The sequence below is a fragment of the Sinohyriopsis cumingii genome, chromosome 14 (assembly GCF_028554795.1).
Source record: "Sinohyriopsis cumingii isolate HCF-2022 chromosome 14, ASM2855479v2, whole genome shotgun sequence".
NCBI lineage: Eukaryota > Metazoa > Mollusca > Bivalvia > Unionida > Unionidae > Sinohyriopsis > Sinohyriopsis cumingii.
In genome coordinates this window covers 62,530,274-62,555,641 of record NC_142974.1, presented here as the reverse complement: position 1 = coordinate 62,555,641, position 25,368 = coordinate 62,530,274, and the positions used below count along the sequence as shown (strand labels likewise).

General features: G+C 35.7%; 1 long non-coding RNA gene across 2 annotated transcripts in view; it reads right to left on the bottom strand.

Annotated features, from left to right (window-relative positions):
• Positions 1 to 1,274: 1,274 nt before the first annotated feature.
• Positions 1,275 to 25,368, bottom strand: part of LOC149783982 (uncharacterized) — a 77,194-nt gene continuing 53,100 nt past the window's right edge. Inside the window, exons 2-5 of one of the 2 annotated variants that reach the window (XR_016414091.1) lie at positions 11,401 to 11,469; positions 3,857 to 4,000; positions 2,295 to 2,405; positions 1,275 to 1,609 (exon numbers count right to left, since the gene is read on the bottom strand). This is a non-coding gene — a long non-coding RNA (uncharacterized LOC149783982). Of the gene's footprint in view, positions 2,406 to 3,856; positions 4,001 to 11,400; positions 11,470 to 25,368 lie in introns of both variants that reach the window. The other variant, XR_016414090.1, reaches the window with a different exon arrangement.

The window sequence follows — 25,368 nt, the reverse complement described above, 5'->3', positions numbered from 1 at the left end:
TATATATATATATATATATATATATATATATATATATATATCCTGCTATTTATTTACTTTAAGGGGTAATACTTGTTTAAATTCATTATCATTACAATTACAAGAAGGTATCATACATTACCAACATATTACCTTTCTTGTTTTTGGTATTATTATGCACAGTGAATATCTAGTGTGCCGTGCTCTGGCAAGCTACTATAACCATTGCAATGTAGACACAGTACACACAGACGATACGAAATCTTAATCTCGCGACTCAGTTATTACGAACCGGATCTTTTACTGAGCGAGAAATGAATAACTCCACACATCATTGTAAAGTTGCACAAATGTTATTCTTGTATTAAGTAGGTGAGAAATCGTACTAACTTTTCCTGAGGAACAACGTTGGAAGTGGCCGCGTTAAGAAATACCGACATTTGCAAAAGTCATATATCGTGCACTTTGGCTATATAAGGGGTGATTTACTTCACTATAAGGACCTTCAAAAAACACTGTTTCTGTTCTATGACGGCCAGGGTCATGAACCTAATTTCTGTATATAGCTACATTTCGTACTATTCTAGCAAATGTATTCCCACAGCACACCGTAGATCGACTTATAAATGGTTTCCAAATAACCAAATTAAGATAAACCTTTGCATGGTCGATCAGAAAGACAGAAACACGAGAAAGCAGGTAACAAGTCATATAATCTATAAGCGACCCCTTTCGTTAATTGTCGCACCTATGTAAATTGTAACGAAACGCTGTTTAATTAAACAACATTGCACCCTGTGCAATATCGAAAGAGACATTGGTAAATGCTAGATTAAGAACAAAACAAGAAAAGGATATCAATCCAACAAAATATTTTACTTTTTCTCGGGTAGATTTGTGCATGACAATTAGGTAACCAAATCAGTTAAGACTGTTCAAAATGTATATCACAATTCCTTACATGTTTTACTATTCAGACATAATAGCATCAACTAAAAAAAATGTGCATATAATTTAATCAGTTACAAATTTAGAAATCAGGCTTATATATTCTATCAAACTTAAGGTGAAAATTAATCTAAATTAATATAAAGATAGCGCTTTTAAACCAATAGGACAAATATCCTCCTTAGCATTCTTACTTATACATATATATATATATATATATATATATATATATATATATATATATAGATAGATAGATAGATAGATATAGATATATATGCATATATATATATATATATATATATATATATATATATATATATATATATATATATATATATGCATTCGTGTATACATGTGTGTGTCGTTCACTGAATGCAATTTTAGTATGTCTCTGTAGGGCAATTTTGTTCTTATGGTTGAAAGTGACCTATATCTTTGACCTTGCACGTTCACATTGTAAACCTTTAATGTTACATGTTGCAAAGAAATCAAGCCATCTCATGAAGACTGTCAAACATAGTCTTATTAGTTACATATTTTGTTGGTGAGAATAATGATGCAAAGTAAGACGAAACTTATGGGGAAAGGCCCTTGCTTCAGGCTCGTATACGTCTTCTACTGACTAGGTATCACATCAAAGCTTGACTCTCTCCATCATCAAGCAGACCGACACCAATTCATACTAGAAAATATTTTAAAATATCAATAGGATTCGTTTGCATATTTTATATAGAATTTCTAGATTTCGAGTGACATTTATTATATTACAATTTGACTTGTATTGACTAACGTGGAAGTCAGATAAGTAACTAAGTCTGCAACAAAAACATTACAAGGAGGACCTAAGCTAATTCAATATAATGTATTGTCATTTTGATGTAGAAGCATTATTCAAGTAATGTTAAGAGACTTCAGAAGAGGACCTGATATTTTGTTTGATATCACCAAATAATACATTTATTAATGTTTTAATTTACATTGCATTATGGCGAATATAGTTAATTATTACAGTAGGTATGACGTATCCATGTTGATATGTCATTCATGTCACACCCACGTTATCATCATGGTTAACCATTTCAAAGGTTTATGTGAAAGTGTATGCTGGTAAGATATATGGTTAATGCTGATAAGCATTCTGTCGCATGAGAGACGGTAGGTTTCATGAAACATTTGTTGTCCTTCATATACAATTCTTGGGTTTCATTGTAGGTGTTAATTTAAATACATGTGCACTTATTTTATATTATCTCCTACCCTATGAAAGTTACTGCTGTTTTACAAACATGGCTCACTGGGTCTAAGCAATGGTGATTCTACAGCTGTAGATAGGTTTCAAGACTTGACCATTAACAAATGATTTTCACCTGCGTTTCATATAAATTTAATTAAACATCTGAGCAGCAGGGAAACCTCGCAGCACAATACAAACGCGTCCATATCCTGCACCCTTCATCGCAGTCTAGATTGTTGTCTTCCTGTACAAATACATTAATTAAAGGACAAATAAAAAGTAATTAAAAAACGCACTTAATTAATCATTTATTTCATTATTTGTAATTTAGTTAATGAATAATTATTTTCTTATTTTTAAAGGTTGATTAATGTTTTAGACGAATCTTCAAAAAAGAAATTACAAGAGAGCCAGTTTTCATGATGCATGTGAAATTATATTCAGAGAAACAAACGCATAAATTAAGTATATAATAAGCAAAGTGAAAATAGATAACACTAGGCCTCTACCTGTATATGTGCAAAGACGCAAAGAAACATGAATGATATGCGCTTTGCGTTGGGTAAAGCAAAAGTCCAAACCAAATACCATCTTTTCTTTTCTAAAATAATTATATTCATTTAGAATATAATTTCCCATATCTAAAATTCACCATTTGTTCGCGTTAGGTTATATGTGTGTGTGTGTGTGTGTGTGTGTGTGTGTGTGTGTGTGTGTGTGTATGAGTGTGTGAGCGTGTGTGTGTGTGCGATATCTCGGGTTCGAATCCCGGCCGAGTCATACCAAAGACTTATACAAATAGCACTTGCAGCTGCCTCGCTTGGGGCTCAGCATTAATATGCTAGTGTTATGACTGGCTGGCCTGGTGTCAGGATAATCAGACTATGTGAGACATCATGCTACAGTCCTAGATATCATTATAAACTGCCACATTGCAGACAAATAGCGATATGGCTAAACAAAGTTATATATATATATATATATATATATATATATATATATATATATATATATAAGTTTAAGCATGGTGAGATTATTATATCCCTTCTTGGGCTTGCATCATTTTTTTCGTGATTTTGTGTGTTTAGTCATTCACAATTTGGTTAGCGATATTAGGAGTAATTGTTGTAATTGTGTCGTATTAGCGGTGGTAATATTATAGTAGTAATGTTAGTAGCAATAGTAAGAGCACTAATAATATTGTAATAGTAATAGTAGAGTTATTAGTAGTAGAAATTGTATGATTAGCAGTTGTGGTATTAGTATTACTAGTATCAATATTAGCATTAAAAATTGTAGTGTTGCAGCAGCAATAGTGGTAGTATTTATTATTTAGTGAATGTAAAGATAGCAGTAGCGGTACCAGTTGTATGAGTAGCATTCTATTTTGCTATAGGAGTAGCAATTGGTCTAGCAGTTATTGCTATTTTTTATTATAGTATTTGTTCTTCTCATCGGGATCGATGCTTACAAAGACAGTTGCTAAGCAATTATGTTAGCAGAACGTATCTAATCTTTGATTGCAATGTATGTATCAAAATTATATATTCACGAAAGTCCCACCAGCTGATTTTTGTTTCATCTGCTTTCAAAATGACCTGGACTCAATTGACATAAGCAAGTTTATTGATTGATAAATATAACAGTACACGTTGCCGTTTCAATATTTCCGACCAAGAATATAAGTATACTTACACTAAAACTGCAGACACAGCATAACATGACCATGGTCGTCAATGGAAAACACAGGCAACACACCACCCACAATAAATAATGATACCATTTACATCCATCGTTCCTTGGTCGCGGTTGAATAACCACATTTCCATTGATTGGCTGCTGTTTCAAAGAAAATAATAAAATATGTTAGACATTTAGTTATAAATCATAATATTGCAAAGAGCTGTGTTCATATACTGTAATATGAATATATAATGTAATTCTTCTGTGTACCAATCATTTTAACCCGACTTCTGCAGCTAGCAAAAGTAAATTGACATAATATAAATCTAAACTTAATTATTGCCCATATCATTAATCAAGCCAAAGTGAAGTTTTCTGTTCTCAACAGTATCTAGATCAGAGGAAATGTTGTATATGTAGTAGCTGAACTTTGACAATGGACGAACAAAAGGGTTCTTTTTCCCTACCGTAACATCCCCAAATGGACAGCACAAATGATTAACTCCCATTAGCCATAATTTTGGAAACTGGGTTGGCGGATTGTAAAGGATAAGTTTTCACCATGTGACTTAGTGGTTTTCAGCTTCAGATATATTTTATTTGCATATGAAAATATATAGTATCAAGAAATATAACATCTGCCTTGATATGTATGGGTAGCAGTTGACTTTGTAGAGAGACCTTTATAAACGGTTCCTGTAAAGTTCACTCGTAGAAACGTCGCAGTGGTGAAAGCACGAACGTTTGTACGGCTGAGGAGTATAGGTAAAGTCATGGCACGCTTTCATTGTGTATTCGAAAGATAAAAGCAAGCGAAAATATACGGATCAAAGCTTAGAAGGAACAAGTATGACCTACGAGAGAGACAATCAGACACCGCACACCGAGTATATTTACAAAGACAATGACTTCCAATTGTACACCTTAATTCAGAACGCGAAGTACAAGGGCTCAGCCTGCTTGCAACGGATGTCGGTCAACGCATACTTGTTCATGTATCGCCCAAACTTGTTCTTGGAAAAACCAAAGGTATTTGCTGGGTCATCTTGTTAGCGGTTGAAACATAAACTTGCTGGCTCTGTATGTGTGTCTGCTAGGTGAATCTGTCACATAGTTTGCTTTTAAGTCACCTTGATAGGATCTTATGAAACCTTGCTTAGTTTTGCATTCATCTTAACTAATGTCACACACCTCCAGTATGATGTCTCTTCTATCGTTTTTGAAGTTTTTAAGTGTGTTACTGAGCTAAACCACTCCACATTAGCAAACAAAATAAATAAACTAATAGTCCCGCCGGGACTTTTATGGTTGAGTTTGCGCATGGAGGTGATACGTTTGGAAAGTACTTTTAAGCGCGTACTAAATTGCAACTTCGTCAAATCACATTTTTTTTTTCAGCACAAGCGAAGGTGTGAAAGTCAAAAGGCAATTTCTCCTCGGCATGATCGTCGTCTGGGCTTTTGACAGTCACCAAGTAGTACTCTTGCGTGTCTTAAAATATCTAAGCGGAGAGAGCCGTGAAGATAACTGCCTTTGTTGCATAATTATTGGTTCATCTGAAGTATACGACATGAAGGAAGCCAGTCCCTGCAAGGTGGTGCAGTAATGTTTCTATGCTATTGGAGCATGGTGGTGTGCATAGCTTTCGTATGTTGTTGTCTCATAAATGGTACTTAATTAATTCTTGTATAAGCGCTTGCACAGTCTTAAAGACGGCGCAGTCGCCAGTTACTGTTACGTAACAGAGAACATGATGTAGCATTCCCTAAATCTCTTCCAAATCGTTTCCAGTCTTTTCTAACAGGCACTGGAGTCACGCTGTAATATCTCAGTAACTGGATTCACATCCCACTCCTTCTTCTTTGCCAACTTACCACTCATGGGATGGTTTCATTTCTTCTAGCGGTTTACGCGGTGGTGAACCGACGTCAAAGCTGCCTGGTTTTCTTTAATTCATGGGATAACATTTACCCGAAGTCACCCAAGGAGAACATTTCGCCTAAATAACCTGTGTAGGTTCCTGAGGCCGTTTTTGTATTTATTAATGTCGCGTGTCCATAATATCTTGTCCATATTTATAATACTACCTCGTTCGTTCTTTTTAAATTAGTTTGCATGTGGTGAGACCGCTTACACATCACATGCACATCTAAAAATGTCATGGCCACTAAACCCAGAAGCTTACAGGTATCACTCACACATCAAGTGTGGATTGTAATGCTCCATGTCTGAAATATTGGCGCGTGCAGATACTCCGCATTTATTTTTGAATTAGCTGATCAGTTATAAGATCATTTTAGTCCATTTAGCTCAAGCTCAGTCACATTCAGCGCCGTTGTCATTCTTGCCCCAAGTCTAGTATAAGGCATGGTCTCGGCCACTTCCGAAATTCTCCTATGAGGCTGCCACGGGTGAGATGGCGCCAAACCTGTTAAATGTGGCTGGAAAGGTATGCTAATTAAAATGACATAATACCCTGGATTGCATTGTCAGCCATAAGTGGAAATTGAACACACGTGGCCTGGAACAAGTCACATGTGGTGGATTGGTCTCATATATATAAATAGATTGATATATATATATATATATATATATATATATATATATATATATATATATATATATATATATCAATCTATTTATCTATCTCTTGCTCTCTCTCTCTCTCTCTCTCTCTATATATATATATATATATATATATATATATATAAAGCTCATGATCCCTAGGTGACAGCTATTAGTGTTGTTCTTTATCGTTAATTTTCCGGATAGACCTGGTGACGAAATTGTTTTCAAATTTGTCAAGATAGATAAAATGGCATATGAACATTTAGCATTAGAGTTCCACATACGTGGATGGGACAGTCATTTCCCGACTGGATTGCAACCGCGGTATTGCCGATGCCAGTGCATAGAGCGGCATTATTCTTGTTATTCATTAGTCGGCTCTGTGTTTCATCTCCTTACCCGTCTTTCGGATATCTCATAAGCTCTACAGACATCGACATCCCAAATGCTCGACGTGTTTTGTTGACATTGATCTCTTTGATGTTGGTTTGGTCGAGGTTTTTGATACTGTACGGATGGAGTCAGCATGAACTCCGGTGTCTGAGCACATAATCAGTACAAATGTGCAGATAGCGATGCCGAAACCAAGGTTGTTACTAATTATTTGGAAAACTAACGTTAACGTCCAGAACATTTTCTTTATGTTACTGGGCTTAATACTTACGGTCGTGGCGATGTGCATTCACTTCATGTCAAGCACTAGGCAGATCGAGCAGACTAAGCTGTGTTTGTTTTATGGAGGCTGAGACATACTTCAGTTATTTCGTTGGATGAGTGGCACTGCTGTTCTCAATAAGTCAGCATAGCCACACACTTCTATTCCGTCTATCCCACAAGAACAAAACAGGGCTAAAGATGGATTTAGCATAGAAGCGATTATATTAGCCCCAGTGAGACCTAACGACCCCACGATGCTGTTTTATTTGTTTAGCGATGTTAGAATTTTTCGACTACTGCGCTTCCTGCATAACACGTGTAGTGCTTTTTTGAGCAGCACTTTGCCGTAGTCACATGTATGTCAAAGCCCACATTGCATACTTCCTATGTTGCCTTTTCTGTTTGGCATTTGTTCAAAACTCTGCACGGCCAACATTGTAATTATATTAAATTTAACATTGGTTCCAATCATGTTGTTACATCAAACAAGAGGATAATTTTACTGTAGTGGTCATAGGTGTCGACATTCTACCAAATATAGCTAGGTAAAGGCTTCCATAGATAACATATTCATGCAAGACTTTGAAAACGTTACAGTTGTTAATAACAGCAATGACACTAGCTCTTCTCTCCCTGTTGCAGAATTTGACGTTGTTAACCTCTATGGAAGTGACATTTTAAGGCTACTGTCTCAACATCAATGCCGAGCGAGTGCGATTTGCCACCGTTGTGGTACAATTTAGCCTGTTCTTCGTCACAAATATGTCAACTATTAGCATTAACGACACCACAGACTTTCCAGTCCACGATGGACAAAAATTTGATGTGCATGACAACATGAGAGCTCACCACCACTACAGAACCTTTAAAAGTTTATATCACGTTCCTCATAGAGGGGTTTTAAAAATGTAGCTGCAAAAAACTAGCTGTTCTATTTGCCAGTCATGACAATCTCCTTAAAATAATTTGCGACCTCGAAGACAAACTACGTGCCGAAATCGATGACAGGCGACGAACAGAGTGTTCTTGAAAGCATAGGTCTCAATCATACTTCCGTTACTTTTTCCTTATGTGTTGCGTTGTTGCTCTCCAAATCGTCACTGCAACGTTTAGAGCGCGCTCTTCCTTGCAAACTGATATCCAAGCGTCTGAAAATAAGGATACATATAACGAAATTAGAACACCAAGACATCATGACACTGACACTGAAAATACAGAATACATTTCAAATGAATAGTGTCAGCGGGAAACAATATAGACAGCTGAAACGAAGTGTACTGCTCTCATGCTCCGTTAATAAACATAGCAACTAACGCCAGCGTGCACCATTATATGTTGTATTGTGACTATCTTAACATGTTGCTAGGCAGAGCAAAATGTAATATACATAATAGCAAGTCCACTCTGTTGTGTGTCTAGCATATACCACTGATCTTGAAGAGGAGCTAGGGCATAATTTCACGCCGTAAAATCTGTGGAGTGCACATAAAGAAATCCAGACCTCTTCGGCAGTGAATGTCAAAGAACACTTTCGAGAATTTGAAGAAAATACAAATCAAACACATTATGTGTAGACTTTCAATGCCATTCACGTACAATTTGATGTCAAAACAAGACACCCATAATGTTAATGACTTCCGTTGGATCTTTAAGAAACCTATATAAATATATCTTTGTATAGCCAGCCAAGTTTGCTAAGTTGCTGACCAAACGACCAGCCGTGACTATGAAGTAGGTACGGGCCAAGTGTATATTTAGGAAGATAACTAAGTTTGAATAACTAAGTTTAAACTATCTGTTATAAGGAAATTATTTCCCTTGCTGAATAAGTAAATTCATTGCTCAAAATATACATGAATTCGAACCAGGCGGTATATTTAACTGAAATAGTATGTGTACCTACACAGGCACAAATACACACACTCCACGGTAACAATAAAAAGCCTAAATTGAAAGCGATCATGAAAAGAACGAGATAGAGTAAAACACTTCGATGCTTAACAGAACAAAAATATTGAAGAAAAAGAAACTAAAGTATAAAAAGGCCCTGGTGGAATGTGCTGTATGTCATTTCAACAGACCCTGAGAAATATACTTTTGATATAGCACAGTCACCAATAAGAATAATTCTCGGTTGTCCCGAAAACATTCCAAAGAACAAATGATCTTTTCGCATGAATATCTAAATGATCATGACATTGTCAGAATTACAACAACCATTCAAAATAGTTTAACCGGTAATGTCTACAGTGGTAGTTATAAAGGTGGAGATTTCCTTAAACGTAGCTGTTCAAGGCTCAATGTTGCTGTGTTTCCGTCATCTGTGGAACCAGGTAACGATTATTCCGGCGTTACCTGTTCATATTCCTTGTCGTAATAGTAAGTTGGCATTTATTCTTATCACCATTGTGGATCAAGAAAGACATATTTCTTTGCGGAGTACATTGACAATGCAACTGTACATTAAAATCGATGTAATATTTAAATAAAATGACAGCCGTGTGTGGATGTGTGATGCCACGCATGATAAAACCTCCAAAAATCCAATTTACATGACATGTTACTGAACTGGATATGTTTGTGACTTTTTTAAAGGTGCATAAAAGTATTCCCGGTCACCTCTTCGCACGCTAAATAGATTGATAAGACATTGCAATGCAAAGCGTTAAAAGTGTACAAAACAAAATGTACCAGCGATATAGGTTATATTAGTGCCGAATGTTATGCTATCATCCTGTACGACAACATTTTGTTGGAGGACGCGTCTGGTCGAATGAGGATCCTTGACCGCCATTGGAAACTATGAAAGTTGTTTCCAAATTAATATATTAATTTAGCCTGCCCATGTATGTACAGTAAGAATGTCTTGTCAGGAAGGTATGGTTGGTATTTCCGAAAACCAGCTGACGAAAATAAAACGCAACGATGCTTGCTCAGAGAGAGTTAACAGCAATTGTCCCTATGTGCATAACACCAATACCTTAATCGGCTTAATGCGGACAAAATAACACATCGTTAACATTAACATTATTTCAGCCAGAAATGATGCAAATAAGAAAGACCTGTGGAGACTTTACATTCATCGCACGAATGTCAACGTTGTTAGCGGCTGCTGCTCCAGAGATTACAATCATGGCTGTATTAGGGGCTGTCGAAACATCATTTGAAATGACCTTTTAAAATGTGGTCTGTGAACGAATCAAAATGGGAAAAGTTCTCGATTACTAGGAACAGCTCGCAGAATATCCTCAAACAAATGTTTTCGACTATCCAGCACATTTCACAGAAGATTAACGCTGTCACGCACAAACAAAACCCGTATCATAACCACGAATTGGGTAAAAAAAAATGAGAACTCGATGGATGAAACAAACATATTGTTGCTCAACTATGCCGTTATAAACGAGGCTTGACCATCTTGTTGCTGAATCATTGCATCAACTTGCGGAAAGCAAAACTTCCTCATGCACAGTACAGCAAACGAATATTTGTTTGTCATTAAAGTACGTTTAACAAATCAGATATGCTTGATATTTGTAAAGATCAAACTATTAAACGTAAAATGACTAACATGAACATTCAATATATTCTTGCAAGGCTACGAGGGGCTATCGCTGTAAACCTGACAGTAATTATTGAGTCGGATCATCGTTACTTATATCAAATCCAACGTCGATGAAAATACGGTATCGAAGTTAGAAAAGTCTGGAAAGAATAAATCAAAGATGATGATGATGACGATGATGCCTCAAATGAATTTGTGTTAAAATGTCGTGGCTCAAATTCAATTTATAGAAAAATAAATTAGTGATAACAAGATAACCAGACAAGTTACGAACAAATAACGGTGCACAACTACTTTCTAACTAGCCTATGCGTTTTCGAATATAAATGAGTCTTTGGTAAAAGCATATGCAAATCACAGACAAGCCAAACATAAAACACAAAAGCCACGAGGTAACAAAATTATACAAAACTATTTCTACAGGAATTAAAGCTTGAATATTTTGACTAATTGGCTTCATCTTCATCCTGATGCTCAAACATGTTTTAAATTGACCTTGATATCCATGAGCCATATTGTCATCCATTTTTGGGATGTATATTTGCAAAGCAGCAAATTATATTTCGGATATTTCATTCATTCATTAGTAGTTGCAGGCTATACCTATATTCCTTCCTTCTCTCTCTCTCTCTCTGTCTCTCTCTCTCTATCTCTCTCTCTCTCTCTGTCTGTCTCTCTGTCTCTCTCTCTCACTCTCTCTCTCTATATATATATATATAGATAGAGAGAGAGAGAGAGAGAGAGAGAGAGCAAACGCAGTATGTACCGTCGAAACTGGTAACTGGATCACAGTGAGGACCACGTTGGACATAGTGCAGTATGGTTGAGCCTAGATCTGAAATGATATGACTTAAAATTAGGAATAAAAAACAAGTGTCCTCATAGTCGGATCTACTCCGACATAGAGGAAGGTACAGGTCTCACTGATTAATTGTCACCAAACGATGTCTTGTTTATATTTTATATAACCAATATAACACAAGTTAAGTAACACTACATTCGCTTAAGCAACATATTAAACTAAACTTATAAAACACCATAAAAGAGATATAAAATATTATTTCATAAGTACTCACAGGAAATCCATTTGAAGGTACTCACTCGACTGATTCAACTGAATAATATATATATATATATATTCACATATCCGACCTTTAGGCGACAGCGTCTATATTGCAACCTTTCGGCGACATCGTTGTATACTGAATATGTGAGGGTCATGATTGTGCCTATATAGTGAATAATGTATAGAATACTGAAAGGAATATGAAAATACACGAGAAAGTGGTAAAATAAAATAAGTGACAAACATACATTTTTTTGTCACCCATTTACTGTCGCCGAAAGGTAAAACTATGTACGCTCATGCATAAAACCAACCTTTGGGCGACCGGTCGCCGAATGGTTCATGTTTCGCCCAAAGGTTTAGTATATATCTCGCTCAGGTATAATTTATATGTGTCACCTAACAGTATTATATACAGTGTATGCGTTAGACGGTCTGAATATCAGAGTTATGCTGTCGGCATCCATACAGTATTGCCTTATGTGATCACTTCTTGTAATCGGGCTACTGTTTTAGTATACTTATTAAACGGGACTGGAATAACTGGCCTTAATCCGGAATAGCATAATGGTTTTATTTCGGACTGTATAAAGTTTTAATCTTAAAGATAGGCATGGTTATTTAGATATGGATTCGATTTTGCAAATATTTTGTAGGAGAGATTGTTGTTTAATTTTTTAATTTTTTTACTGTATGTAGCAATCATTATGTACTTGAATTTCAGATGATTATACGTATTTTTATTATATGCTAGTCTGCGAATCAGTGGATTTTCCATTTAAAATATTTTTTCATAATTCACTGGAGTCAATTATGAATGGGGTCACGGGTGGCCGAGTGGTCTAATGCGCTCACCTTTATTATATCACTGTCACTACCCTCCGTCCGCATGGGTTCGAGTCTCGACTTTACATACAAGGGCATGCGAGAAAGCTTGCCAGTAGCTTCATGTGAGTCAGTGGTTCTTCCCGGGTTCTTCTTCCACAACAAATACTGGCCGCCATGTAGAGCCACATAAATTGGTGTTATACACATGCACATACCAACCAACCAACCAATCAAATTAAACTGGTTTTTTGTCCTAATGTAATCGATATACGCTGATAACAGTATGACCAAGAACAACGAAGAGTAAACATATCCACATATCACGGAGGTGTACCAGGATGGAATCCAGCAACTTACTTTTCATTTTTCATTTTTGATTATGTGTATTCAACGTTTGAGTTATGAAAGAGAACTATGTCATTAGTAAGCAGTGGCCTTAGCAAACGCGGGGCTGGATTTGGATTATTTTGGCGGGACCCCTGGATTTACGCGAGGGGCCTCCTGTGAGCACAGCCTTTGGAAATAACTTTTTAAACAAGTTTTATACAATATCGAACCTAACATTTCTTCCAGCGATTTAAAGTTACTCTCTCTCTATAGATATATTTTTAAAATTGACTAACGCACGGGGAACCTTGAATGTGGGGCCCAATTGGGCCACATCGGTCCAATCGCCCAAAAAGCAGGCTCTGTTACTACTACTATTTTCTGTACAATTATCAAGAAAAACACAGCAAAAAATAAATGATGATCAGCTGACATTATCCAGTAAGAGAGCTTCTTCTTCAATTTATTACATATTTTGCTAGCCAATACGTTCGAGCGGAACATAAAGTAAAACCGGCTTGAATTGAATGAATAACGGATATATTCCAGCCACAAAAAAATGAAAAAAATGAAATATATTCATTATTCACTCGAAAGAAGCAAATACCCTCTATCGATTAAAAGCATACCTTTATTTTATATCTATGATGGTAAATGGAGAAGCTCTCTGAACTATTTCCGAAATTGTGTGGCAAAAGTACAACCCAAAGGATATATACTATCTTTAAACAATTTACTGATAAAAAAATGATCTTTTTTAAAAGTTTGATGAAAGTTTTAGACTTGGCTGACTTCCATAGTTTTAAACATAGTCGTCACCGTCCAATTCATATATAGTTTTGCTATCAGTTACGAAAATACACCATAATAGTAAGCGAAAGATTGAATTTTATTTTTATCAGTACGTGTACTGATCGCAGCCGTTTCAGGCATACTGAAATACAGATTTGTATAATGCAGTCAAAACTGCAAAGAAATACAAGAAAACTGAATTATTCGACCGTTAATTTAGCTACGATTTACCTGTTACCAAGTAAAGCTGGGCAAGATTGGGTCAGAACCTGTTATCAATTAAACAACTCAGTTGTAGAAGACGAAGAATACAAAGCCATACTTAAAGTACTGTTAGAAACCTTTTTAAATAGGGAATATTGCAACCAAATGGAAGAGTTGGGGAGGAGAATTTAGAAGAAAATTAAACCAATAACCAAAACATTTTGTCAAGTCAAACAAATCCTAAGACGTGGAAGGCAAAGAGAATGCAATACAGTAATGAATATTTAAATGCAAAATGAAGAGGATACAATAAAAGTGATGAAAATACGAAGCTTTAAACGATTACAAATTAATTGACACAAAATAAGGGCAGGATAATTCTCCAATGTATATAATAAAGCAAGAAGGATGCAAATCATGGAAGAAATAAAAAAAGGAAATAACAGGCATATGGAAAATATAAAAAAGATAACGTTAACATAACTAAACCAACACACATAATGGAAGAAATATACAGCTTTTAAAAAGAACTAAACAGTACACAAATATATTACGGGGGTGGGGGGGGGTGATAGAAGAATACGCTGGGAATATAGAATTGTCGTAGATCCCACAGGACTCTAGGTCTCAATGCGAAAAACTGATAATATCAAATGAAATAATTGCAGCATTCAAGCAACTCCATAAAGGAGAATCAATTGGTTCGGGTGGCTTAACGACATATTTACATAAAATATCTCTTAATTCCAATATTAAAGATATGATATGTTAATATTCAATTAAATAATGAAATGACGTTCACGATGAAAGAAGGGGTAGAAACACTTATGCATTAGGGGAATGGAGATGTAAAAGACTTAACGAGTTGGATATCGATATCGTTTTTAAATACAGGCTATAAAATATGTAGTAAGATCCTTTCTAACAGAATTATAACATGTGTCGGAAACATAATTAACATTATATTCATAACAAAATTCTAACATTAAAAACAGAGATTGATTTTTTTGGAAACTAAAGGAGAGGAGGGGGCCTTGATCTTATATATCAAGAAAAGGCTTTTGACCAAATATAGTATAGTTACATAGATATAGTTTCTTATATATGCACGATGAAATTTAATATAGAACGTTCCGCAAGACAGGAATGTTCCTTATCGATGATATTATATGCAATAGCAATAGAAGCCCTCCGATTAAAAATACATAACAATAAAAATATAAAGAGAATTTAACTCCCAAATCTCAAAAAGGAATTAAAATGCTACAGCATGTTCGTGACTAATACAAATTTTGCATCCGATGCCTTCACCTTCAAACATTTAGAAAGGAATTTATGGACTTCGGGAAAACAATATAATCTAAAATTAATCATGCAACAAAACTGAAATTCTGTTAATAAGCAAGTGGCGGGGGAACAACCCTGGACTCGAACCAGAACTTGTAACGACACGTGTAATGGGTTTAGGAGTGACACGTGTGTGTGTGCAGGGGAAGGGGAATCTAAGAGTATACAAATTCAACACAATTGAGAAAAACTACGAACTTACAAATGTAGGCACATGCAAATTTGAATATAATTGACCGGATGCAGTCGCTCAGACATATGAATATTAACATATTGTATACGTTAATTAGGTAGATTTAAAGGACAGCATGATATTTACCTTGACAAAGAAATAATCCTGTCCATATAGGGAGGGAAGTTACATTACCTCCGCAGCGAAACCCATAAAGTAAAGATGGAGGGATGACTAAATAATCCAACATCTTGTACATTATAAATTAGAAAATATTTCACAAAACATTAAAAAAACAAATTAGATGAAAGGGAGTCTGTGTAAAAAAATATATATTTATTTGTGTATACGTTAAAACAAATGCATGGGATATACAGAAACAATAATATAACCAAATTAATAGAACCACCAACAAAAAATGAGATATATAAAAACTATAGTTCTTAAATATATAGTCAGATAAAAAAATATGGATTGAGGAAAAATATTTGTTTGGCTAACTGGAGATGTAGCATTTAGAAGATATTTTAAAAAATTACCAGGATATCACTTTTTGTAAAACAAAGTTTATACGCAAAAAAAGTAATTCGATGTTGAACTGAAAAACAAATAAAGAGAGATAGAAATTAACTGCAAAAAATAAAAACTCAGCATCGTACCTTTCAGATAGAAAGCCTACTATACACAACGGATAAAAATAGCAAACAGCTATACAAAGAAATACTAAACTGCATTACAGATGTCCTGATCAGATGTGGTAGAACATATTTTCCGATTTGAAAGAAGAAAACAAAAACAACACAACATAAAAACATATTTGTCTTTCTATATGTTCCGGCAGCCAATCAAGTAATTACTTTATTTATATTTATCTTCAAACTTCTTTTAAACTCTCTCCCCAAGTGTATTTATTTTTTTGATATTTTTTTTAATTCCCGTCCTAGGACGGGCAATCAACCTAGTCATATAAAAACACCCACATTTGCCTTTCTGTGAAATCCAGGCTGCCAAACAAGAGGTCGCGAGTTCGAAACGAGCGGCGGCATCACAATTATTTTAAAACTTTATTTGTATTTGTATATTTAAACTTTCTTTTAAAGTCGCTGATCCCAAAATATTTTTCTTTTTTTTATTCCCGTCCAAGGACGGGCAATTGACCTAGTAAATTAAAACCGAGTGGTCCTGTTCGCCGAAACACAGAAAGGGGGGGGGGGGAATGATGATAGGGGTTGGTGCATTACCAGAAAAGGCAGTCAGACATACCTCTTGCAGTAGAAGAGAGGGGTTATAAGATAGGAACTGCACGGCTTCCCCGCCAGTAATGGAAGGAAAGAAACATTCTGAATAACAATTTAACAACAAGAAAAGGAAAATCATGGGCTCAGGTACCGGAGTTGTCTAAGATGTTCGCCTTAAGATCACAAAATATTCTCATCTCGCTCGCTTCGGGTGACTCGAATTTCGGAGTCGAATTTAATAAAACATATCCGTCGTTAAGTTTACCAACGCGTCGAATCAGATAAACAATACTAACAACAACAACAACACAAACAAAGAAACAGAGTGCTTTAACATGCGTTAATGCTCGGGGTTCCTTTCTAATTGACTCTTGCATTATGTAAGAGAGAAACTTTTGTTACGTCAAAATACCATACCACTCAGACGTGATCTCCGATTTGTAACTTTGAAGAAATATAGAAATGGTATGAAGGGTTATCAGCAGAGTTTAGACATCATTGGAGGTAACCTCATTGTGTGTACATTTCATAATAATCAACCATTCTGAAGTTACGAATGATGTTGATTAGCACACTTGGCCAACGTGTTTCTTATGTTAAACACTACACCAATGTTAAGTCTATGACCAAAATATAATGGGGAGGTCGAAGTGGAGAGGGGGTGGGTGGGTGGGTGGTGGATTATATGTTCTATGCAAACTTTACTATAAAACAATTCAGTGGGTAAACTGGATGGACTTCCGTCAAAAGAGATTCAACTCAAACTCGGATAGAAGGTGATGGGGTTGGAAGGATTTTTGTTGTGTGTGTGTGTGTGGGGGGGGGGGGGAAACGTGATTATAAAAACCGATTATACCTAAACTCAATCCCTACTCGTACCTAATCACATTTCACTACACCCCAGCCAAGCCGGAGCAGACAAAAATGGCCATTTCACCAGTATCAAATATATCAGGATAAAACGTAATGAAATTATATGCAATGTTTGTCTAGATGTGCAGGTACTTCTATATAGAAATAATAACCATTGGATATGGTCACTAGGGAAGATATTTTGGAAATTATATTGTCTCTACCATCCGAAGATAATAGTCGTATCGACATGTTTCTTTCTAACACTGCTGACATTAACAACACTCATATATAGACTATTTCTTCGCTCATTAATCTTTTATTTCCTCCATTAAGAGATTTTGCATAAGGCATCGAGTTAGGTACATGACAAAAAAAGTTTAATAGTTACATAAAAGAATAGTTTCATGCATAAAAAATATACACAGCACCTCCACGCACAAAAAAAAAAAACAAAAACAATAAAAAAAAAAAAAAAAACAGACACAAGGCGTTTCCCATATAAATGTAGAAATGGGAGTGCACTTTTCAAACATACACAGGGGCCCCGAGTGGTCTAAAGCGCTAACCATTATGGATCACTGCAATACCACCTCTGTCTGAGTGGGTTCGAGTCTCGGGTTCCGCCAGTGTGGGTATGTAAGAAAGCTTACCAGCAGCATCTCGTGGGTCGGTGATTCTTTCCAGGGTTCTCCCGGGTTCTTCCTTTACCATTAATACTGTCCGCCATGTATAGCCTCTCTTGTGCTGAAAAATGGCGCTAAACCCTACAATAACAATAACAACAACAAACATATCCTGATGGTTTCCTTCATTTCGGCAATCGCTATGATGTAATACGACTATCTGCGAGTGACCCTGTATGCATTACCCCAAGGATCCGAAAAGTGAATCAATTCACTTATTAAAAAAGAACATTCAGCTGAAATTATTAGTATCATTTAAGATTGAATATATTATATATTTATAACAACAACATATTGTTGTTCTTGTTATTGCTACTCAGGTCAAAATTAAGAGTCATATTTTCAAACTTATCTGGCTTGTTAGGACTCATTGGTCTTAACATAAGTAACAGAAAGAAGCAAAACCAACACAAGAACAACGCGCTGAATGAAATACTACCTCTTCATTGGCCAACTGAAAATCAGTTATAAATAAATACAGGACATCAATTTATGTTAACCAATGAGAGGACAGTATTCCATTCAGCGTGATGTCACATATTAAGCGGGCGCGATCACGGCCATGTCGAGCAGTAGCGTGGGAAAATGATTTGACATTCCTTAATGGTATGATATTAAGTCAAACGTTTGATAGTGATACACGGTCGACTGCCTGAGCTAAATATCGGTACCACATTTATTAAGCTACGCAAATTGTAGCTTGAAATATCAACGTTTATTCTTAAATAGGTTGCACGAGCAAGGAGACAAGTGTCCTCCCTTGTAGTTATTATATAGTACATGTACGACAGGTCAATTGTAAGCAACGATATGAGCCCCTGTGGTGAAAACGAAATGTCCGGTTGCAACGATACTTTTGTCATCTTCATGCGCATGAACTGATTTATGCATACTGTACCCAACGAATCAGGTGTTACCACTTAAGTCTATACAAATACAAAATTTACATCAAAAGAACATTGCCATTTTCTTTCGCAAAAACGTTACATTTGAGTATTAATTATGGGCCATTAAAACTAATATACTCAATGCTATGGTCACCCATTTCTAGATTGGTCCACAGTTGTGCATATAATTAGTACCGCGAATCCAATATAGATGATACCGGCTAATCGACATAATATCAATTGGTATAAATTGAAGTTAAGTTTTATAGTGACTGTAAAGTATAGATCCAGTTTGGATCTAATTAGGTTTTACATGAACAAGAAAACGTCTTAGCAATTGTCTAAAAGCAGCTTTATGACTTTACTTTTAATTTTATGTAAACAATACTTTCATGTCTCTTGTAGTGAAAAGTTCGCAGATTAGGATGTGTGTGTGTGTGTGTGTGTGTGTGTGTGTGTGTGTGTGTGTGTGTGATTTGGATTTATAACGTAGCTTTAACAATTATTCAGTCATATCGGAACGATGTGTGGTGGTTTACAGTGATGTCTAGCACTGAGGAGTCATAAGGCAGACATGTAGCATGATGTCCCACCCAGTCACATTATCCTGACACTAGGCCGACCAGTCCTAACACTAACCTCGTAATGCTGAGCGTATAGCGAGGCAGCCGTTTGTACCATTTTTGTCTTTGATGTGACTCGGCCGGGGTTCGAACCCGCGACCTCCCGCATCCGAGGAGGACGCTCTAACCACTAGGCCACCGGAGCGGCCGCAGAGTAGGATGTACCAAACTGAGTCTTATAAGCTCGTTCTTCGTGAATCATGATATATTCGGTGCTACATCATAATGTCGGGTTTGCTTCATTACAAACAGAACTGGGGGCCCCGAGTGGCGGAGTGGTCTAAAGCGTTCTCCGTTACGGATCACTGCCATCTTACCTCTGTCTGCGTAGATTCGAGTCTCGGATTCAGCCAATGTGGGTATGTGAGAAAACTTGCCAGTAGCTTCTCGTGGGTCGGTGGTTCTTTCCGGGGTTTTCCCGGGTTCTGCCTCCACCATTAATACTGGCCGCCATGAATAGGCTATCGTGTGCTGAAAAATGGCGTTAAACACTACAACAACAACAACAACAACAAAAAGAACTTACTTAAAAAAAAAAAAAAAAAAAAACCAACGTGTCCCCACTAGCTTTCTTAATTGGGTTTTCTGAGGATTCAGCAGTTGTGTTTAATATTGGGTGGGGGTGGGATGAGGGGTGGATAAAGCTGAATTTGTAATCAGTTCGTGCGCATGATATCATATATGTATATTGTCTTGATTTATTCTCTGGTTCTTTTCGGCTTCATTAAATTATGGAAGGGTATATTTGCTTTGCTTTTAGACCTTTGTAGAAAAATACTAATCTATTTTTCAATCTACGTATTTATATTGGTTTCCAAGACAACTTATCCAATATAGAGGTCATGCTTCCTGGCATATGGTCATACTTGGATGTAACAAACCTGGCTGCTCGTTTTCCGTATTCTTTTCAATTTCATCTTCTAAACCCTGGGAATTGGGGTCCCGTACTGTACAAGCATATTCTAAAATAGGTCTTACTAAACCTTTGTTAGCGAGTTCTTTCGCATTTTATGGGCAAGATGACAAGATACGATACGTCTTTATTGACTTAAAGTTCGAGTTAAATTTGAAGGTTCCATAACAGATCACAAGTACTTGTGGGCTTTAAAGATTTTGTTTGATTGAAGTTTTCTAACATAATATTTTTGAGTAAATACGACATACTGGTTTTATGTCATTTCTTTCTTGTCAGTAAGCATATGTTGCATTGTTAAGTTGGAATCGCATGCCACATTTTCGAACCCATCGTCCAAGCTTTTTTAATGTCATTTGCAATATCTTAGTATCAGGCTCGGTTTTGATTAATCAGTAGCATATACAGTCATCTGCGAATAATCGAAGTTCTTAGTCAATTTCAATTAGGATGTCACTGCTGTTGCTAGGAGAAGAGTGCTGGTCAAAGTATTGTTCTTTGCGGTACTCTAAAACCTACGCTGTACTAGTATTATGCATATTTACTTTATATTGTTTGTTAGTTTTTAATTTTTATATTTCATTATATGCTATCGTAAAGTAACATTGCATATTGAACATAACCTTGTCCAAAATCAAGTTTATTTTCTACTTGACCTTAATTGTTTTATGTTTTTATTTTATTCGGTCAACAACTAATACGTAGTACAATATTCTCTATATGCATGGGTTATTATCAGGATTATTATTAATGGAAGCAAATATGTTTTTTTGGGTATGGGTCTATGTTATTCGCATTCCCCTACAATTTACCTGATATTGTCCAGGTTATATATTATAATTTTAGTACAGACTTTCTAATAATAAACAACATTTTCTTTTGTAATCATTCAGAACTTTATAGAAGGTTATTTTGCGTTAGGTCACGTTTGGTTTCTTCTTTATTTTCCCGTTTAATTGTGAACTGAGGTCAAGTAGGGGATTAGAAAATCTCGTCACTGGAAAAATTATTCGTTCGTGCCAAATAATTAAGTTTTATTATTGTTGTGTCCATTATAAATTTGGAATTTATTTCTTCAAATTATTTAAATCAATGATTATTTTCTCTGGAAATGCAGAGTGCTCACAAAAATAATATTCTTGGATAGAGGCATTCATTAGAATTTGCAGTGATTTAAAACCTGGAATTTTATTAGTGTTTCAATAAAAAGCTGCTGGCACATCAGCATGATACAGGCCATCCCATACAAATCAACTCCTTCAGCATTGAAGTTAACTTGGATTTCTACTAAGTTTATTCACAATTTTAAATTATTAGGACTTGTGTCTATAATTAAATGATTATTTTGGATTTAATTTGTAGTACCGTAAGTTCTTTTTTAATTTTCACTTTGTTCTCAAGGCATAGAAATTATTTGTTGAATTTTACAAAGCTTGTTGATTTTCACATTTTTTTGTTACTTGTTTTAAGTAGGTCCTAACCGGAAATCGCCTTGGACATTCGCCTTGGCCGAATATCCCGTTTTTCGGTACTATTCGGAAGTATTCGCCTCGGCAAATAGTACGCGCACAAATGGTTACACGTAAAATAATTCAATAAACATAGAACTTTTAAAAAAAAGTTTTTTAATACATAATAATTTAGTTAAAAATAAATTATAATTACACAAACAGTTAACATTCCATTGGACTTCATGAATCATGATTGATGATAATTTATTTAACTCAGTTTCCTTTAGTAATTTCACTAGCATTCCCCAGGTGGCGTAACTTTTCTGCTTCCGGTAAATATTTGAGTGTAGAGATTCCATTTGTAAAAATCTTAGCAAAATTTAATTATTATGTATTCAAAATAAAATTAATAAATAATAAATATACATATATTAAAATACTCATCGAAAAACGTCTACTCCGAAATTAAGTAGCAAGATTTGGAAATTTTTCACTATAAATGCTGTGGACGAATCGAAGGCAAATTGTGATGTCTGCAATGAAAGGCTAACACGAGCGGCAAAAATGCTCGTTTGTATGGAACTTCAGCTCTAATAAATCACCTTCGATCCTTCCATCACTCTTGACAATGACGAATACACCAGATCCACAGAAAGCCACAACAGAAAGAGAGATGATGAAGAAGATTTAAACAGGAAACACTCAAAGCAAGGTAACCTCGATTACTTTATAGAGAAAATGACACCATTGGGACAAAATGATCCATGCAAGCATGCAATAACTAAATCAATAGGAGAAATGATAGCAGTTGATATGCAACCGTTTTTTTGGGTTGAACATATTGGCTTCACTCGACACATGAAGGTGCTGGAACCACGATATAAGTTCCCTTCGGCCATGCACTTTTCTCGTACTATAATACCCGACATTTACTTGTCAGTGAAAGCCATCATTCAAGAAAGGGTTGACAACTACTACTTGGTTCGTGCCTGGATCTGGCAAATAGTACATCCAAATACTTGGATTCGGTACTCGGTGAAAATTATCTACTCGGTTAGGCCCTAGTTTTAAGAGCATAGACTTTCATCATCCGCTCCTGAAGTGTTTGAATGGTTTAAACCATATAGCAACCTTTTAAGTTCTAAACATGTCACTACTGTATCACTCGTTTTGCTACCTTTTGGAATATACAAGGCGAAGCCATATCACTATAGCCGTTAAAGCAATGAAGAATTGTGTGTTCATTGTATCGGTTTCTACTAGTCTGGTGTGTGACTTTGGTGAATGAATGTCATGTGCGTCTTGTTTTTCTCCATGTATTTCCTGCATATTTTAAAATCTAATGTTAGGCTTCCACTCATGTTTTTGATGTAGTTTTGTGAAATTTAAATTTTAAACACACACACACACACGCACACACACACACTCATTCAGCTCTTACCCGTTTCCATTTTGTTCTAAATTTTTCATTGCCGGCGAGTTCATATATGGGTCACCCTAGAGTCAGATGAGAAGTTTGTTTTAAAAATTATGCCATACTGTAGGTTCACATAAGAAGCACTCTAGAGCCAAACAGGAATTTAACATTGTGTGTTCCTGTAGCCAAACGGGAATTTTGGGAATGATAGTGTTTTTTTATTTTTTTTAAAAATTAAAATCTAATACGCCACATTTACAATCTAGCTACCCGTTTTGTTTGTACACGCGTCCCGTAATCCTGCAATCGCTTTTTGATCACTATCCAAAGACAAAGACTACAATCCAGCAATCTCAATAACACCAGATCTCCGCTGTCAAATGTGAAGATATAACGACGACCGTTTAAAGGTCATGTTCTGGTGACCTTTGAATTTGCCAATAGAAACGCAGCTTTAAAAAAATCTGACAGTGAAGCAATACGTTCCGTACACATTGTTATTCTTCATCCACACTGCTCAGTCTCCAAAAGCAACGATATAGGACTTCATCTAACTGGCTGATAAAATTAGCCATTATGGTAATAATATGTTACCAGAACACGATCCCTAAGTTGTCGCTGTCAGATCTTCACGTACAACAGTGGAGAGCTGATTTTAATCAATCCCGCAACTGCTTTTGGATCACTGTTCAAGCATACAATCCTACTATCCTGCGAAAAGTGTCTGAATGTTTATGCATACGTGCTATACTTACATACACACACAGTAGAGTAATAATAGAGGTTTTTGACTGATGTAGATCTATATTATTTTTTAATTTATTTTTATTCATGACTGAAAATGGCAGTGATTATCTTTAGTTGAAAATTCGCAAGTTCATAGGTTCTATATTACGATATTATAAATAGATGCTGACGCGCTTGTTTGCTGTTACTAATAATAAACTTAGTAAATCTATTGACATGTTTTGGGTTGTTTCCCACTGGACAGGTCGGTTAGATGGATTCATAGAAGAAATGTTATTTCCTATTTTATAGATTAGATCACGTGAACTTTTATTTTGAAATGTAAGATTAAGTAGTTAGATCTGCACCATGGGGTTTATTGAGACAAACAGTCGTATTAAGACTCTTGAAGGTTCATATAAGAGAACTGAGCAATCAAATTCATTCCTATTTTGGATTATAATTTCATACGTTAAAATGAGTTTGCAAACGAATTTTATGTTGTATTTAGCTATTATTTACGAAGAGAAACAGTTGTTTTGATTATTCAGTGGAATAGAACGGGTACATTATGTATTATTGCTAAAGAATAAAGACAGCTATTGAGAAAGTTTATTTCTTTGAGGTCAAGGTCATAGTCAGGTATCGAAAAAATAAATTTGCTGAGTCAAATAAATCCGGTCAGATTATATGGAGAATTATAAACTATTGATGTCAAAAGGTTATATATCACTTATTGGTGCTTGGGTCAATCCCATCCCAATAAAAAATATTAAGGGAAGCAGGAGCTTCTAGCAATATTTTATTATCAGGTACTCTGACTTTGTCTGGGAAGTCTTCTTATGATGTAGTGTTCTTGCGTAGGGAGTAGAGTGCGTTTTTCTTCGAATTCCACTCCATAACGTTAATTTTTCTTCACACCTAGGTTCAGAACCAACGATTATCAGCACTGTGAGTTCCTTGCCCATTGAGGATGTTCATTTATTGACAGGCAACGACTTAGCTGGAGATAAGGTTGTGGTTAATCCACTTGTAACTGTCAATCCTAGTTTGGGTAAAATACCTGATCATATTGACAACGAAATCCCTTATTTATACCCTGTTTTGTGCAGTTACTAAAGCTACGGCAAAAAAAAACGCTCTTGGGAAAGATGTTTTTCAGGAAATTATTCCTCTGCCTGACACATGCGTTGGTCAGACTTTTG